Here is a 17,192-nt window from a genome sequence, read left to right on the forward strand (position 1 = left end):
CAAGTAAATGCATTTTTAGCTATTTAGAGTAAGTAAAAGGAGAGATATCTAAATATTGCTTTGTGATAAGGAAGTGCTGGGAAGAGAAGAGCGTGGTCCCTTTAAATGATAGGGAAGTGGAGAAGGATGTGGTCCCTTCACTCCCATGGACCTAGATGAGGCCAGGCATTTTTGGTTTCCTGCCCAAATGTTGCATTTCGCAAGACCACCCTGATCTGCCACACCCTCATCCTGTGCCTATATAAACCCCAAGACCCTAGCAGGCAGACACAGGTGGGTGGATGCCAGAGGAGCACTCAGTGGAGGAACATACAGGTGGCTGGATGTTGGCGTTGAGAGGAACATGCCAGCAGGCACCGAGGCTGACTAGCAGTACAACGCAGAGTGTGGCTGGAGCAATTGGAGGAGAGACCCGGCCACTGAGTGGCCCCACTCCTGGGGAAAACCATCTCCCTTCTGGCTCTCCCATCTGCTGAGAGCTACTTCCATTCAATAAAACCTTTCACTCATTTTCCATGCCCATGTATGATCAGATTCTTCCAGTACACCAAAGCAAAATCCCGGGATACAGAAAGCTCTCTGTCCTTGAGACAAGGTACAGGGTCTAATTGAGCTGGTTAATACAAGCCACCTATAGATGGCAAAACTAAAAGAGCACCCTGTAACACACGCCCACCAGGGCTTCAGCTGTATACATTCATCCCTAGACACCACCGTGGGGTTGGAGCCCTGCAGCTCCGACCTGTCTGTATGCTCCCCTAGAGGTCTGAGCAGCGGAGCACTGAAGTGAGCCACGCCCCCATCACACTCCTTGCAAGGAGGAAAAGGGAACTTTTCTCCTTTCATTTGGATCCTTTGCCCTAAACTAATATTATCAAGGTCCTCTAATTATACAAAATGAAATGTTTTGAAGAGGGCAAAATTTCCTTTCAAAGGTTGGAAATATTTTCTGTCATTTAAAAGGGTGAGACTTAAATTTATCTGTACCGCAATGTATTATGAAGACTACCACACAAATGGTCTTTTAGTCATGTAAATAAAAATAAAAGAGTTTTATCTAAAATAGAGACTTTTGAAATAATCTAGCTTCAAGGAATTATAATACTACATTCTCATTTCATTCCATGTAATAAATATTTACTGAGTGAACCGTTCTGGGCTAAAGACCACACCAGGTGGTAGGAATATAGGACTGAACAAGCAAGGAACATTTCCTGTTCCCAAGAAATGTAATAATACTAAGCCAATGAATTAAATGAGAAAATTATTAATTCTAGCCAATATAAGTTATTCAGGGGAGGAAATATAACCATAGAATACTACATATCTCAGCTCTAAATGGAGTTTACATAATTACAGTAATCATTAATAAAATATAAATATTCCACAATGGTTGAACTAATTTACACTCCCACCAATAGTGTAAAAGCATTCCTATTTCTCCACATCCTCTCCAGCATCTGTTGTTTCCTCACTTTTTAATGATCGCCATTCTAACTGGCATGAGATGGTATCTCAATGTAGTTTTGATTTGCATATCTCTAATGACCAGTGATGATGAGCTTTTTTTCATGTTTGTTGCCCACATAAATGTCTTCTTTTGAGACATGTCTGTTCATATCCTTCACTTACTTTTTGGTGGGGTTGTTTGTTTTTTTCTTGTAAATTTGTTTAAGTTCCGTGTAGATTCTGGATATTAGCCCTTTGTCAGATGGATAGATTGCAAATATTTTCTCCCATTCTGTAAGTTGCCTGTTCACTCTGATGATAGTTTCTTTGGCTGTGCAGAAGAAAATATGGCAAATCCTCAAGAATGTAGATCCAGAAATACCATTTGACCCAGCAATCCCATTTGGGTATATACCCAAAGGATTATAAATCATTCTGTTATAAAGACACATGTACATGTATGTTTATTGCAGCACTATTCACAATAGCAAAGGCTCGGAACCAACCCAAATGCCCATCAATGATAGACTGGATAAAGAAAATATGGCACATATACACCATGAAATACTATGCAGCCATAAAAAAGATGAGTTCATGTCCTTTGCAAGGACATGGATGAAGCCGGAAACCATTATTCTCAGCAAACTAACACAGGAACAGAAAACCAGACACCGCATGTTCTCACTCTTAAGTGGGAGTTGAACAATGAGAATGCATGGACACAGGAAGGGGAACTTCACATGCTGGGGCCTATTGCGGGGAGGGATACCTTAGGAGAAATACCTAATATAGATGATGGGTTGATGGGTGCAGCAAACCATCCTGGCACATGTATACCTATGTAACAAACTTGCACATTCTGCACATGTATCCCAGAACTTAAAGTATAATTAAAAAAAAAAATTAAAAAGACATTTTTGTTCACAAAAAGAAAATATAAATATTATATGTATTTAAAAGTATATACATATATAGAGAGGAGCGAGAGGAGGGAGGAAAGGAGACAGATAAATACAGAGATGAATAGACAAAAAGATAGATAGATAGATAGATACTGCAAATAGAGAACAGGAGGATGGAGAGGAGAGAGGTGCATGTGTGGGATAGGTAAATAAGAAAGCACAGGTAAAAGAAGGTGTATATGTCAGGGTTCTCTAGAGGGACAGGACTAATAGGATAGATGTATATATGAAAGAGGGGTTATTAAAGAGTATTGACTCACATGATCACAAGGTTGAGTCCCACAATAGGCCATCTGCAAAGTGAGAAACAAGAAAGCCAGTCCAAGTTCCAAAACCTCAACAGTAGGGAAGCTGACAGTGCAGCCTTCAGTCTGTGGCCAAAAGCCAGAGAGCCTCTGACAAGTGACTGGTGTAGGTCCAACAGTCCAAAAGCTGAAGTATTCAGAGTCCATTTTTTAGGTGCAGGAAACATCCAGCACAGGAGAAAGATGGAGGCCAGAAGACTCAGCCAGTCTAGTCCTTCCATGTTCCTCTGCCTGTTTTTTCCCTAGCCACGCTGGCAGCTGATTAGATTGAAGGTGGTCTACCTCTTTCAGTCCACTGACTCAAATGTTAATCTCCTTTGGCAACACCCTCACAGACACACCCAGGAACAATACATTGTATCCTTCAATCCAGTAAAATTGACACTCAATATCAAACGTCACAGAAGGGTAGATTCACTGTTCCCTACTGGAAAGATGATAAAGTCTAAAACTGAAAAGAAATAGCAGCTAAAACATATTATTTAAAAATGTGAATGTAAATGCTAGAGTAAGCAACTAAAAAAGACGTAGGAGTCTGCTGTTTTATGTGACAAACCTTACTACACTAAATTTAAAGTGTTAATAAAAATAAAATGAAAACAAATGACATGTGAAAGTATTTTATAATTGCTAAGATATCCAAATCACATCAGTATTTTAAGTCATTGAAATGTCATGGAGAAGCCATGTTTCATTGTTCAAGAGAATACTTTCTATGCTTCTTGCTTTTGGTTAATATCTTAATTTGTGTTTTTCGCTAACTTTTCCAAGTTAGCTCTTATGAACTATGGTGAATCATTTTGTATAAAGGCCATTTTGAAAACAAGAATAAAAGTCCTGAGTTACTTTCACTATTCAACTACTTAATAACTGTATGGTAGGCTTATCTTGCAATTTGATTGACTTAGCAAAGTCAATTCATTAGTCAACAGAAAGTTTGTTTCTGTGGGATTGTATTTTCCTGATTCATGTTTTCAATGGTGTCTAAAAGAAAGATACAAGAAAAATATGTATCAAGCTAATCTTATGGCATTAAAGTTTTAAAATGTAATTATAATTAAAGTTTAGCAGACAACCTCCTATCCCCAAGTATGACAATCTGCCTCCACCTGTGTCACCTTTAACCCTATTCTATTAATTCAGCTGTTTCTTAATGCCTAAAGGGTTATCTAAATCCTCAGTGAATACTTACATTCAAAATGTTTGTTCAACTTAAATACTCATGAATTGAGGCAAAGAAGCTTTTTGGGGTGCTGATTGGAAGTTGTTTTTACTAGCCAACATTCTAGCTGAAGAGCTGAATTCTATAGGACAACAGTGCCAGTGCAGGCCTCCATCCAATATCGTGCCGGACTCACAGAAACCCACTTGTCCACCCACCCAAGTGGACATTGTTCTGATTCAGAAGTCATTTTTAGAGACTCTTAAAAAATTACTTGTCAAAATGTAATTATATATATTTTTGCAATAGCTAATAAAAACCACTAACAATGACAGCTAACTCATATAGGGCATTTCTAAAGAAATAGAATTCTACTTTTAAATTAGTCCTTCTTGCTGGTATATTTAAATACCCCTTAACAATTTTGTACAGATGGAGGGCCATGTGGGTGAATACCTTGCATACATGGAGATGAGATCCAGATGACAAGAATGTAGAAAGGGTCAGTTGAAACATGTTATAGGAGAGCATTGAAAACATCAAACACTGTGATTGTAAGCAATGGAAATAACTGTAAAACAATGCAAGAACATGAAGATGTCAAAGCCCGTGGTATGTTCATTTAGTCATTCTCTGGACTGAAAATATTTGTATTTTCTATCAACAAGAGTTTAGCTTGATATATAAATGTATTCAAGCAAACATGCATATTAATAAACACGCATGCATGTATATAATACACGTACCTTGTGTGTATATATATATATGTATATGTGGGTGTGTGTTTCCATGTATTGAGGTTTTTCAGAGAATAAATATCATTAGTAAATGATAGAAAATGTTTGTTATTAAACCTTTATTTCCTAATTTTCTTAACACCACCACCAAAGCTAGAAAATAATAAGGATCATTCATTTTGAAACAGATGGCAAAAACACTCCCTGGGGAAGTCCAACCAGTCTGATGTTTTGTCTGCATCAATTTTCCTGTAGACTGTCTGCCATGCTTTGACAAGCTCGGCATGCCTTACATGTTGAATATCAGTATCTAGAGGCAACTCTATATATGTTCTCATGAGGGTAAAGGCTATGTCAAATAACTACCAATATGTGTATGTATTTCTATGTGGCATATACTAGCTGTCATATTTTCACTAAATACTAAACTCTTTCAGAAACAGGAACCCTTTTGTATTTTTTCTATGTTCTCCATGATACATACCTTAATACTATTCCTTCCTATACAATTGAAATTATATATGTTTCTGCCACAGTCATTTCCATACAACTGGCCTTTGTGTTTCAGAAGACATGTTTTCTCTTTGAATTCTACATTTTATTATTTTAACTCTCATACTGTGTTTGTTTCAGAAAGGGTATTAGTACTACCTGTGTTCATCTAAAGTCTCTGAGTTTTTAAGGAAGATATTTATTACATAGATTTGAGATAGTCAAAGTGGTCATCTTTACCCTCAAACAACTTAGCTCTTTTATAACTCAACAGTAACGCCCAAGCTCAGATTGACTCAGTGCAGTTCATTTAAAAATATAAATACACATATACATACAAACATATATCCATACTTTTTTTTTTTAATTCTAAAGAGCTTTAATAAATAAAAAGCCCCATAGTTTCCAAATGTTCATCAAAAAGAGAATATCAGTCCCATCCACACGGGAGAAAAATCAAAGAAAAAAAAAAGGAGAGGGTGAGATGAATGAAGGTTGACAACTATTCTCCTTTATAAAGAGAAAACACTGCTTCCTCAATGTCACTTAAGGATAGGAACAGGCAGGAGGAAAGTAACTGTCCATATTTGCCTTATATACAGTATTGGGTAATTAAATGCCAATTGCGCTGTTTAGGAATGGCTTGCTAAAACATTGAAAAAATGAAAGACTTCATCCTTGTCATAGACTGCCACTTTGGTGGAACATTCGGTGCACATGACTGGGGTGATAGATTTCTGCCACATCTGTCTCTGCCTTCTCGGCAGCATCTTCCTGGTCAGACCTCATCTTCTTATGGCCCTGCCTTTTCTTCCTGTTCTCTGAGGCTTTATATCTTAGAACCTCCTCTTTGTTAATAGAACAATTCATCACAAACATCACTCTATATTGAGTATTGTACGATTCATGCCTTTGGCAATCAAGGCACAGTGTGGTCATGCAGGCAGGACAATTCAAGACAGCGTCACTATTTGGAACAGGCTGTTGTTGATGTGACCTCTGTCGTCCCAAACCATGGTAACCCCGTCTCTGTGCATCAACCCAGGCCTGATCTCTGTTATGTTTTTCAGGATCATATAGTAATTAATCATTTGTTGGAATATTGTGTTGTTTCTTCCTTTTTTTCTTGGTCACCTGTACTGCTTTGTCTTCATCCTCAGAATCAGAATCAAAATATATATCATCATAGTATCTTTCTGGAGCTGTTGCAACTTTTCCATTTCCTGAGGAAGATCTAGTTCCCAGAGAGGATAACTTGTCCTGCATTGTTTTCATGGTAGAATTTAATTCAGCTTCCATTTCCTTTTCAAATTCATCTTCACTAGATGATTCACTTTCTCCAGTAAGACATTCTCTGATGAGTTTTCGTTTTGGGTCAGGAGTTCCATGTAAAAGCACATCCACTTCATCTTCAGAGCTGCTCAAAGCTGGCTCCTCATCACTAGGCTCTTCAATTGCATAGGGGTCGTAGTCATCCGGAAGCTGGCTCATCGTGGCCTGCAGCGGCCTACACCTTCCACTCTGTTTACTCTGCAAGTGCCGTCCCTAAAGCGTTCCATACTTTTTATTTATTTATTTATTTATTATTGTACTTTAGGTTTTGGGGTACATGTGCAGATCATGCAGGATTGTTGCATAGGTACACACATGGCAACGTGGTTTGCTGCCTCCATCCCCCGTCACCTGCATCTGGCATTTCTCCCTGTGTTATCCCTCCCTGACCTCCTCACCCCCACACTGTCCCTCCCTTGCCCCCCCAACAGACCCCAGTGTATGATGCCCCCCTCCCTATGTCCATGTGTTCTCATTGTTGAACACCCGCCTATGAGTGAGAATATGTGGTGTTTGATTTTCTGTTCTTGTGTCAGTTTGCTAAGAATGATGGTTTCCAGATTCATCCATGTCCCTACAAAGGACACAAACTCATTGTTTTTTATGGCTGCAAAGCAATGGGGAAAGGATTCCCTGTTTAATAATTGGTGTTGGGAAAACTGGCTAGCAGTGTGCAGAAAGCAGAAACTGGACCCATTCCTGACACCTTACATTAAATTAACTCCAGATGGATTAAAGACTTAAACATAAGACCTAACACCATAAAAACCCTAGAAGAAAACCTAGGCAAACCCGTTCGGGACATAGGCATAGGCAAGGACTTCCTGACTAAAACACCAAAAGCATTGGCAACAAAAGCCAAAATAGACAAATGGGACCTAATTAAACTCCAGAGCTTCTGTACAGCAAAAGAAACAATCATTAGAGTGAACCCGCAACCAACAGAATGGGAAAAAATTTTTGCAATCTACCCATCTGACAGAGGGCTGATATCCAGAATCTGCAAAGAACTAAAACAGATTTACAAGAAAACAAACAAGCAAACAAACCCATCCAAAAGTGGGAGAAGGATATGAACAGACACTTCGAAAGAAGACATATATGAGGCCAACAAAAAACATATGAAAAAATGCTCATCATCACTGATTATTAGAGAAACGCAAATCAAAACCACATTGAGATACCATCTCACACCTGTTAGAATGGTGATCATTAAAAAATCTGGAGACGAGATGCTGGAGAGGATGTGGAGAAATAGGAACACTTTTACACTGTTCGTAGAAGTGTAAACTAGTTCAACCATTGTGGAAGACAGTGTGGTGCTTCCTCAAGGACCTAGAAACAGAAATTCCATTTGACCCAGCAATCCCATTACTGGGTGTATACCCAAAGGATTATAAATCATTCTATTATAAAGACACATGCACACGTATGTTCACAGAGGCACTGTTTACAATAGCAAAGACCTGGAACCAACCCAAATGCCCATTGACAATAGACTGGACAAGGAAAATGTGGCACATATACACGATGGAATATCCATACCTTAAAAAAAAAAATTAGTGTAATAGGAAGTTGGACTCTTACCCTATACTGTATGGAAAAATTAGCTCAAAATGGATCAAAGACCTAAATGTAAGAGCTAAACTAGAAAATTCTTAGAAGAAAACATAAAAGGAAAAGTTTCATGATAATGGGTTTGGCAATGATTTTTTGGATATGACAGCAAAAGTAAAAATAGATGGATTAGACTACATCAAAATTACAAACTTCTGTGTGTCAAAGGATACTATCAACAGAGTGAAAATGCAGCCCATGAAATGGGAGAAAATATGTGCAAATCATTTATCTGATAAGAGGTTACAATCTGGAATACATAAAGATCTCCTACAGCTCAACCACAGAAAACAAATAACCCAATTAAACAATTGGCAAAGGATTTGAATAGACATTTAACCAAAGAGGATATATAAATGACCAATAAACATATGGAAAGATATTCAACATCACTAGTCATTAGGGAAATGTAAATCAAAACCTCAACATATCACTGCATATCTGATAGGATAGCTACCATTTTTAAAAAAGGGAAAATAGCAAGTGTTTGTGAAGACGTGGAGAAATTGAAACCCTTGCAAACTGTTCTGAGGATGTAAAATAATGCTGCCACCATGGAAAACGGTATGCCAGTTCCTCAAACAATTAAAAATAGAACTAACTTATGATCCAGTGATTCTTATTCTTGCTATCCAGAAACATTAAAAGCAGCATACACCCATGTTCATAGCAGCATTATTCACTATAGCCAGAAGGTGAAGCAACCCAAATGTCCATCAATAGATGAATGGATGAAGAGAATGTGGCATATATACGATCTAATATTATTCAGCCTTCAAAATGAAAGAACTTCTGACATGCTACAATATGGATGAATCTTGAAGACATTATGCTAATTGAAACAAGCCAGTCACAATAAGTCAACCACTTATTTGAGGTATCTAGAGTAGTCAACCTCGTAAAACAGAAAATAGAATCTTAGTTGCCTGGGAATAAAGAAGGGGGTGATAGGGAATTGTAAAACAGGTATAGGTTTAGTTTTGCAGTAGGAAAAGTTCTGGAGATTGTTTGCACAATAATATGAATATGCTTAATATACTAAACTATACACTTAAAAATGGTTAAGATGGCCAATTTTGGCTGAGCATGATGGCTCATGCCTGTAATCCCAGAACTTGAGGAGGCCAAGGCAGGTGAGTCGTTTGAGCCCAAGAGTTCAGGATCAACTTGGGAAACATAGGGAGACCTTGTCTCTACAAAAAAGAGTTTAAAAATTAACTGGGCATGGTGGCGCAGGCTTGTAGTTCCAGCTAGTTTGGGAGGCTGAGGCAGGAGGATGGCTTGAGACCAGGAGGTCGAGGCCACAGTGGACCATGATCACACCACTGCACTCCAGTCTCAGTGACAGAGAAAGACCCTGTCTCAAAAAAGGAAAAAAAAAAAACTGATGATAAATTTTATGTTAGGTGCATTTTAGCACTTTTAAACAAAAAAGCCTAACAAAATGCAGTCAGATGTCAATAATAAAGAAATGCTTTCCAAGGTGGTGATAATCTCTGCCTCTAAGTATGATACACATAGGGGACAGAAGCTGTGATTGAGATTCTGAAAAGAGATGTAATGTGTGTGGGTGATGGTATAGAGGAGGAGAAGTAGAGAAATCAGAAAGACTATAGCATCTCGAGTCATTTACATTAGAGTTTGAACCATATTGCTATTTTGGGCCAAGCTTATTAAATGTTCTGGTCCCTGACTTCTCCATGTTAAGTAACGATAGTATAAACCTTATGAGATTGTTTGAGAATGAATTTATGTATATGTGTTTGTTAGGTATACAATACACAGCCTGGAACAAAGAACATACTAGTAAATCATTATTATCATAATTATTGCTTATCTTCAAATCAAAATGTTTTTGCTTCAAATCAGAATTGTTTTGAACTTTGAAAAACGAAATAATAATATACTAAAAGTTATACTTAATGGATGTAACTCTCTTATTCATAAGCATTTTTTTTTTTTTTTTTTTTTGAGATGGAGTCTCACTCTGTCCCCAGGCTGGAATGCAGTGGCACAATCTCAGCTCACTGCAACCTCCACCTCCTGGGTTCAAGTTATTCTCCTGCCTTAGCCTCTTGAGTAGCTGGCCTGGCTAATTTTTTTTTTTTTTTTTAGTAGAGACAGGGTTTCACAATGTTGGTCAGGCTGTCTCTAACTCTTGATCTTGTGATCTGCCCACCTCGGTCTCCCAAAGTGCTGGGATTGCAGGCATGAGCCATCGTGCCCAGCCTATTCATAAACTATTGAATCAAGTTATTATAAAGCCCAAAAACAAATAAATCTGTCTCTATTAGATAACTTCCTTAAGTTTCTTTCCCAAACCAAATAAACAATACTCGTAGAATACTAAGTGTAGAGGATTCCCATATTTGCTTATGCACAAAAGATAATCTAATGTTAGAAATGTTAGAATTTATATTTAGAGAAAATATTGAAAATTATATAAAATAATAATAATCGTCAGGTCAAACTAGAAGAAAATTATTTCTTTTATGTTAATAATTACCCATCACTCCAAAAACTTCTTTTTCTGTCTAGTGCTATAAAACACTTTGAAGCATTCATGCCATTGCTATAGAATTTTAAGTTTTGAAATATCTTTTATATAGGTCATTTATATAACATAACGTGATTTCTGAACTGATATTTTTTATCACTTAGGAACATTTATTCATCGTGATTTCTGAACTGATATTTTTTATCACTTAGGAACATTTATTCATGTGCACCCAACTGAGTGCACATTAAGCAGTCCCTAAGACAAGTTATAATTGCAAACAATGGACAATGTATATGCAGCCTCTAGTTTGGAGGCAAACTGAGACTTTTATCTTAAAACTTTTTTTTTAAGTCTATTCATTTCTTTATCCCTGCATTTAATGAAATGAGAATATGACAAAATTATAGTCACTTAAAATGATTACTTAAGTATTAATTTTTCACACTAGCTTACTATGTATATCTTACATAATGTAATACCAAGTCTCTCATTTGTTTACATTATAATTCACTTTGACCAAGATGTCCTGAAGAAAATTGTAGATTAATTTAACTAAAATATTATTGGGGCTTGACTGCACAACATATGCTTTTAGATGGCTGACAAGACACTTCACAGGCTTGAGATAACCATATTGTTAAATCACCAATGTATTTGTTTATGGTACATACGTAAGCAAAAATGTAAACATCTGAAACATAAAGGTGACATTCTTAAAACAGAAAACTTTTTTCACTGAGAGCATAACTTTCTAAGGTTAATATCGAGGAATCCTTGATTGCTACCAGACCCTTCTGAATGAGAAAGTGAGGCTGTCAAGCCAAGCATTTGTTTATAGAACATAATTTAATTACCTATGGATCAATGTGGAAGAATAGGCTGGGATCCGACTTGACATCAGTGCACTTTTAATATTTCAGATAATGTATTTTACATTCAGTTTTGGAATATGTGCCATGACCAAACATGTTTTTGCAGAGTAGAACAGAAATCAAAGTTGCCATTGCTACTACATGCGTACACACATATAGGGTGTATTCAGAAACAAAATTGCCTACTTCCTACGTGGTTTTCTAAGACATTCATTATGTTCGTGAGCCCCTAAATTCAAGTATAGTCTTGGCATCAGGAAGATTTTTCAACGCCAATATGGAGATTAAGTACACCATGCTTGCTTTATATACAAATTTCCAGCATTTAATAAAGTTCCTGTCTGCTTTCAGTGCATTTTCGTAAGGAGCCCAGAGAGAGTAAGCTGACATTGTGAAGTTCCATTAATTCCGGGAGAGGACCAAAGCCATGGTTCTGAGGTCGGGCATTTGTTTGGTGTTCCAACAATATTGTTTTCATTATAGTGAGCTTAAATAAGCATTAGCAGCCTTTCTATCAAAGAAATTAGTCCTTATATGAAGGGCCTATAAATAAAATTGTTATATGGTGGAATAATAGGAGCATGTAATGAAACTTGATTTCTAGCCAAACAAACATATGGACATTAAAAATAAAAAAAGAAAAATGTGCACTACATGGGTCCCATGTGGGATGATTGAAGCCATCCACTAACATCTGGATTCTATCCATTTAGGAGCACTAGATTCTTTCAGGCAAGAGACTGCTCTTACTGTCTAGGAGTGTTGGATATGAGAAGATGTGGTTTCCTGCGGAGGAGGAGAGGCCAAGTTTTCAACAGTTACCACACTTTCATTCAACACATTTTATTGGATAATGTGATACTAGGTGTCATGACATAGGCAGTATTAGTAATTACAGCTTTAGCTATTATCTCAAAGCAAGTAATGATTCCTCCATTTTGTATAAAGAGTAACTTTACACATATCTGCATAGTTTTAGTTGTCTGTATCAGACCTCGTGTTAATTTCATATATTTGTTTTTACTTTTGGGCATTAAGTCATTCAAAGCCTTTATGGAATCCGTAACTGTCAATGAGACATTCTCTTAAGAAATAAAAATACATCACTTTATCTACCAAAACAGTCCATTCATTCATAAAATCCTAGAAACAGTATTTTCATATACCTCTGAGTTTCTCTAGTCTTCTGTGAAGTGTAAAGTATGAAAATAGCGTACTGAATTATATAGTTGGAAAATCTACTTGAACTTTTTACGAATTTTAAAATCAGTGAAATACCAGTTGCCTATAAGATAAAGCACTTAAAAAAATTAACTTCTGGGGGATATATGCAGAATGTGCGGGTTTGTTACATAGGTAAACGTGTGCCACGGTGGCTTGCTGCACCTATCAACCCATCACCTAGGTATTAAGCCCAGCATGCATCAGTTGTTTTTCCCAATGGTCTCCCTTCCCTGCACCCCTTGACAGGCCCGAGTGCGTGTTGTTCCCCTCCCCATGTCCATGTGTAAGAGAAAACACTTTATTTGTTTTTGTTGTTGTAGCACCTAAAATTGTATTGATCCATAAAAATACTAAATGAAAAATGATGCTGTTAACTAAAATATCCCACTGAGTATTTTGACAATAAGAAATTAATGGTTAAGACAACATAAAAAGTCAGCTCAGCACAAATGAATATACATGCTCATTGGAAATCTCCTACTATACGTTTGAGGCTGAGAATATTTTAGTAAGCTATTGTGCTAAATAATAATGTGATACAAAGCTTCATCACAGAGATGGTACTAGTAATGACAATATATGGCACCATCTCAGAGCAGTAATGGTGACTCCATGTTATATAGAGTTATTTATTTTTGTTATCTTGTTGCTAGGTCTGGTTTGATAAAGAACTTTCTACTATTCTTACCTCTGTCTTCTTTCCTCCCTTTGTCTAGTTTTGGTCCATACTTTTTTTTTGCTTTCAAATTTCAGCTTAGACTTCTCTCCCTCCAGGAAGCTTTCTGGGAACACCAAGACTCAGGTGGGCTTTCCCGGGTTTTATCATAGCACCTTATGCTTCCTGTTTTATGGCACCTATATTATAATTCTTTATTAATATTCTCTTCACCTGTCCCACAGTCACCTCCCCAATTTATGCTCCATAGGGCAGGACTGTCTCACTGGTAACTTTATTATCCCCAGCATCTAGCACAATCCCTGGGCTAGAGAAGCTGGCTAGCATATGCTTATCGAATGACTGAAGTCATGAATTAAGGAAAAATAAATGAATGGGAAATCCATGGACCTGGCTTTTAGACTTTACCATTATTGCATAGCTTTTGGAAAATCACTGAACACGTCTCAGCATTAGTTTCCTCAAGTTCCAACTGGGAGGTGTGAGCAAGATGATTTCTGAAATCTTGGTGGACCTAAACTTTTAGTGTTTTTGTGATGAGCCCTTTGGAGTAATCCTTTTTCAGGGTACCATTTCATTTGCCTGAGACATGTTTTCCCGAACTTCATATGCCATGTTGAGAAAAACTTGCTTCTATAAGCAAATTGATAGCTACTAATCCAGACACAGAGCATTTGTTTAGCTTCTGGGACAAGGTCTAGAACTATTGCAGACTTTGTATATACTCTCTGCTCTACAATGTTTTGAGATCATCAGAGAAAATCAAATAGGAAATAATAAAATAAAATAGGCCCTTACTTTACAAATACCAGCACAGATAAATAACAATATAAACCTCAACTTATTTAAAATTATCATTAGCCATTTTAAAAATAAAACAAGATAATTGATGGGAACATATGATCACATTACTATTACTTAGATAAATATGTTTGGGGCATTGTTTATAAGAATTCACCTAAAACTTAATCAGAGAAGATATTATTTTTAAAATATGGCAAATATGAGTATAGAATGACTGACCTTGCGAAGGTGTTCAAAGATGTGTGGTTTGTCCTAGGAAATTTGTACATCAAGAGAATTACTTTATTTTTTATTTCTCTGTCATAACCCCCTTCCTATTCCTGTCCTTTCTGATAGCCAGGGAGACTTATCAGATGATAATAGCTAACATTCATTCAGGATTTACTTTGTGTCAGGCACTGTGCCAGGAAATATGTTATTATTTCCAGTTTACAAATTATGAAATTATAAAATAAATGGGAGAGCTGGGATTTGAATAGAGGTTATCTGAACAAAACCCAGACGTGTAGTTACTACTGTGCTGCCTTGGCCACCTGCTAGCCCTTAGTGCATGTCCAGAATCCAGCACAGTCCCTGGTACTCAGTAGGTACTAAGTTTATGTTTTCTGAATGAGTAAGTTAGTGAATCAATGAGTCAGTAGCATTCCAGAAGTAGAAGGGAATACTAGAAATATGAAGATACTTCAGAGAGTTGGTCAAGATGACAATGAAATTCTCTTTATGAAAGAATCACTCTCTTGGGATATAGAGAAAAAATTTTGTTCATAGAAATATGTTTGTGATTTGCAATGTGTGTGTGTATGTGTTCTTGTGTTAGCACATATAATAGTTTAAACATAATAAGGTCTAAAATTAAAATTGAGATTTAGGTATTATATTCCAATTTATACTCAACTAAATGTGACAGAATACAAACTCCTGACAAGTAAGGATTATAATGGCAATCTTGGCAGGTCCTCAAGTATGCTGCTAGACTACATTGCAATATTTTAACTCTCTCCATATTTAGGCCTGGAATAAAAAAATACAGCATCTTCCTTACAGGCATTTAATCCAATAATTATTACTGAATCTGTTCAGTTGCTCATGTTTATGTGATCACTAGACATTTCCCTGCTCATCAGATGGTAATCAATGGATTTGCAAAAGATTCACTGAGATGAAATGTTTCTACTTGGGGTGAAGAAAAGGTCACAATATTTCTACTATCATTAAAACTTGTCAAACAATGAATCCGATGGGAAAAGGCAATATGATGCAGTCTGAAATGTTGAGGTCCTGGTTATAAGACATATGGAAAAATATAAACTTGATTTCATAGCATATTACACAACAGTTGTATGTCTGTGTGGTTTTCATAGGCCAGCTGGGAAACAGTGACTGCTGGAAGACTTTAAAATCATGTGTGACCTTGTATATTCTCCTGGACCTAAGAATGGCAATAGAAGTAAATTAGTGAAGTATGCCATGGAAACAGCCTAGAGGAATATAACTTATAAATATATGCATATTGAAAATACAAACTTTTAAACAAGCATGGAAAAATCTTTAGAATTCTCAGTGGTATGCCTTTAAAATGAAACTGACATGACAAAGTGACAGACCTAGGGTTTTATATAATTTTGGAAGATTTTTCTACAAAATTCATTAAAATAAAATCTCATTGCATATTGGCACAACTGTGGCACACAGGCTTAAATTGGAACATGTACAGATCCTTAAGTCTATTTGCATATAGGCTAATTTCCCTTCCCATTTATGGTTATTTGAAAATATTGTTAAAATGTAAGCAGAACTATAATATAAAGAAGAAAAGAAAAGAACTTTTTGCTCCCTATGATTTTAAATTATAAAAGCCAAATTCCCCAAAATGAATGTTTTAGAGATAAATTCTCATATTTCATTCCTTTTTAATAAAATTGTTTTCAATTTGTTCAAGTAATATTTATTGTGTATGGAGAGAGCACTATGAGTTAAGCTTCAAGAACTGAGAAAATTGGTTTTTTTTTTGTGTGTGTAAGAGACGGCCTAAATGTTTCCAATTCCATTCTCTCTTCCTGCGCACACAAGAGGACTATATTGCACTCTCTCCCAATGGAATGTGGGTACAAATGATGTCCACCATTTCTAGGCCTGATCCTTAAAATGTCACCTGGGTGCAGTGGCCTACACCTAGAGTCCAGCTATTCAGGGAGGCCGAGGTGGGAAGATCACTTGAGCCCAGGAGTTCAAGGCTATAGTGAACTATGATCATGCCACTGCACTCTAGCCTATCTCAAAAATAAAAGGGGGGGGGATTTTTCATGATGCACTGTTAACATGGCCAGAAGTAGAGATATCCATGATGGTGATGCCATCAAATAGAAGAATCTTGGATCTTTGAATGACTACTTGGAGTAGAACCACACAAGGAGAAGCCATCCAACCTACATGAGGCTAGGACGTGAGCAAGAAATACAATTTTATTATATTATCCATTGAAACTGAGAGATGGTTGTTTATAAAAGCTAGTTTTAATTTTCCTAACACATACAAGAAAACTTTCCTCTAGACACTGCTTTAAATGTGTCCCAGAGATTCTGGTACATTGTGTCTTCGTTCTCATTGGTTTCGAAGAAACTCTTTATTTCTGCCTTCATTTCATTATTTATCCAGTAGTCATTCAGAAGCAGGTTGTTTAGTTTCCATGTAGTTGTGCAGTTTTGAGTGAGTTTCTTAATCCTGAGTTCTAATTTGATTGCACTGTGGTCTGAGAGACTGTTTGTTATGATTTCCATTCCTTTGCATTTGCTGAGGAGTGTTTTACTTCCAATTATGTGGTCAATTTTAGAATAAGTGTGATGTGGTGCTGAGAAGAATTATATTCTGTGGTTTTGGAGTGGAGAGTTCTGTAGATGTCTGTTAGGCCTGCTTGGTCCAGGTCTGAGTTCAAGTCCTGGATATCCTTGTTAATTTTCTGTCTTGTTGATCTGTCTAGTATTGACAGTGGGGTGTTAAAGTCTCCCACTATTATTGTGTGAGAGTCTAAGTCTCTTTGCAGGTCATTAAGAACTTGCTTTA

At 36.7% G+C, this 17,192-nt stretch overlaps 1 protein-coding gene and 1 pseudogene across 4 annotated transcripts in view; one reads left to right on the plus strand and one right to left on the minus strand.

Annotated features, from left to right (window-relative positions):
• The window catches only part of LYPLAL1 (lysophospholipase like 1), a 131,261-nt gene that overhangs the window by 59,715 nt on the left and 54,354 nt on the right, over nucleotides 1–17,192 (plus strand). The gene's annotated exons all lie outside the window — the stretch shown is intronic.
• Nucleotides 5,474–6,637, minus strand: LOC105722273 (E2F-associated phosphoprotein-like; annotated as a pseudogene).

This window comes from Aotus nancymaae, unplaced genomic scaffold (genome assembly GCF_030222135.1).
Source record: "Aotus nancymaae isolate 86718 unplaced genomic scaffold, 86718_ANA_hifiasm-v0.15.2.pri h1tg000032l_0, whole genome shotgun sequence".
NCBI lineage: Eukaryota > Metazoa > Chordata > Mammalia > Primates > Aotidae > Aotus > Aotus nancymaae.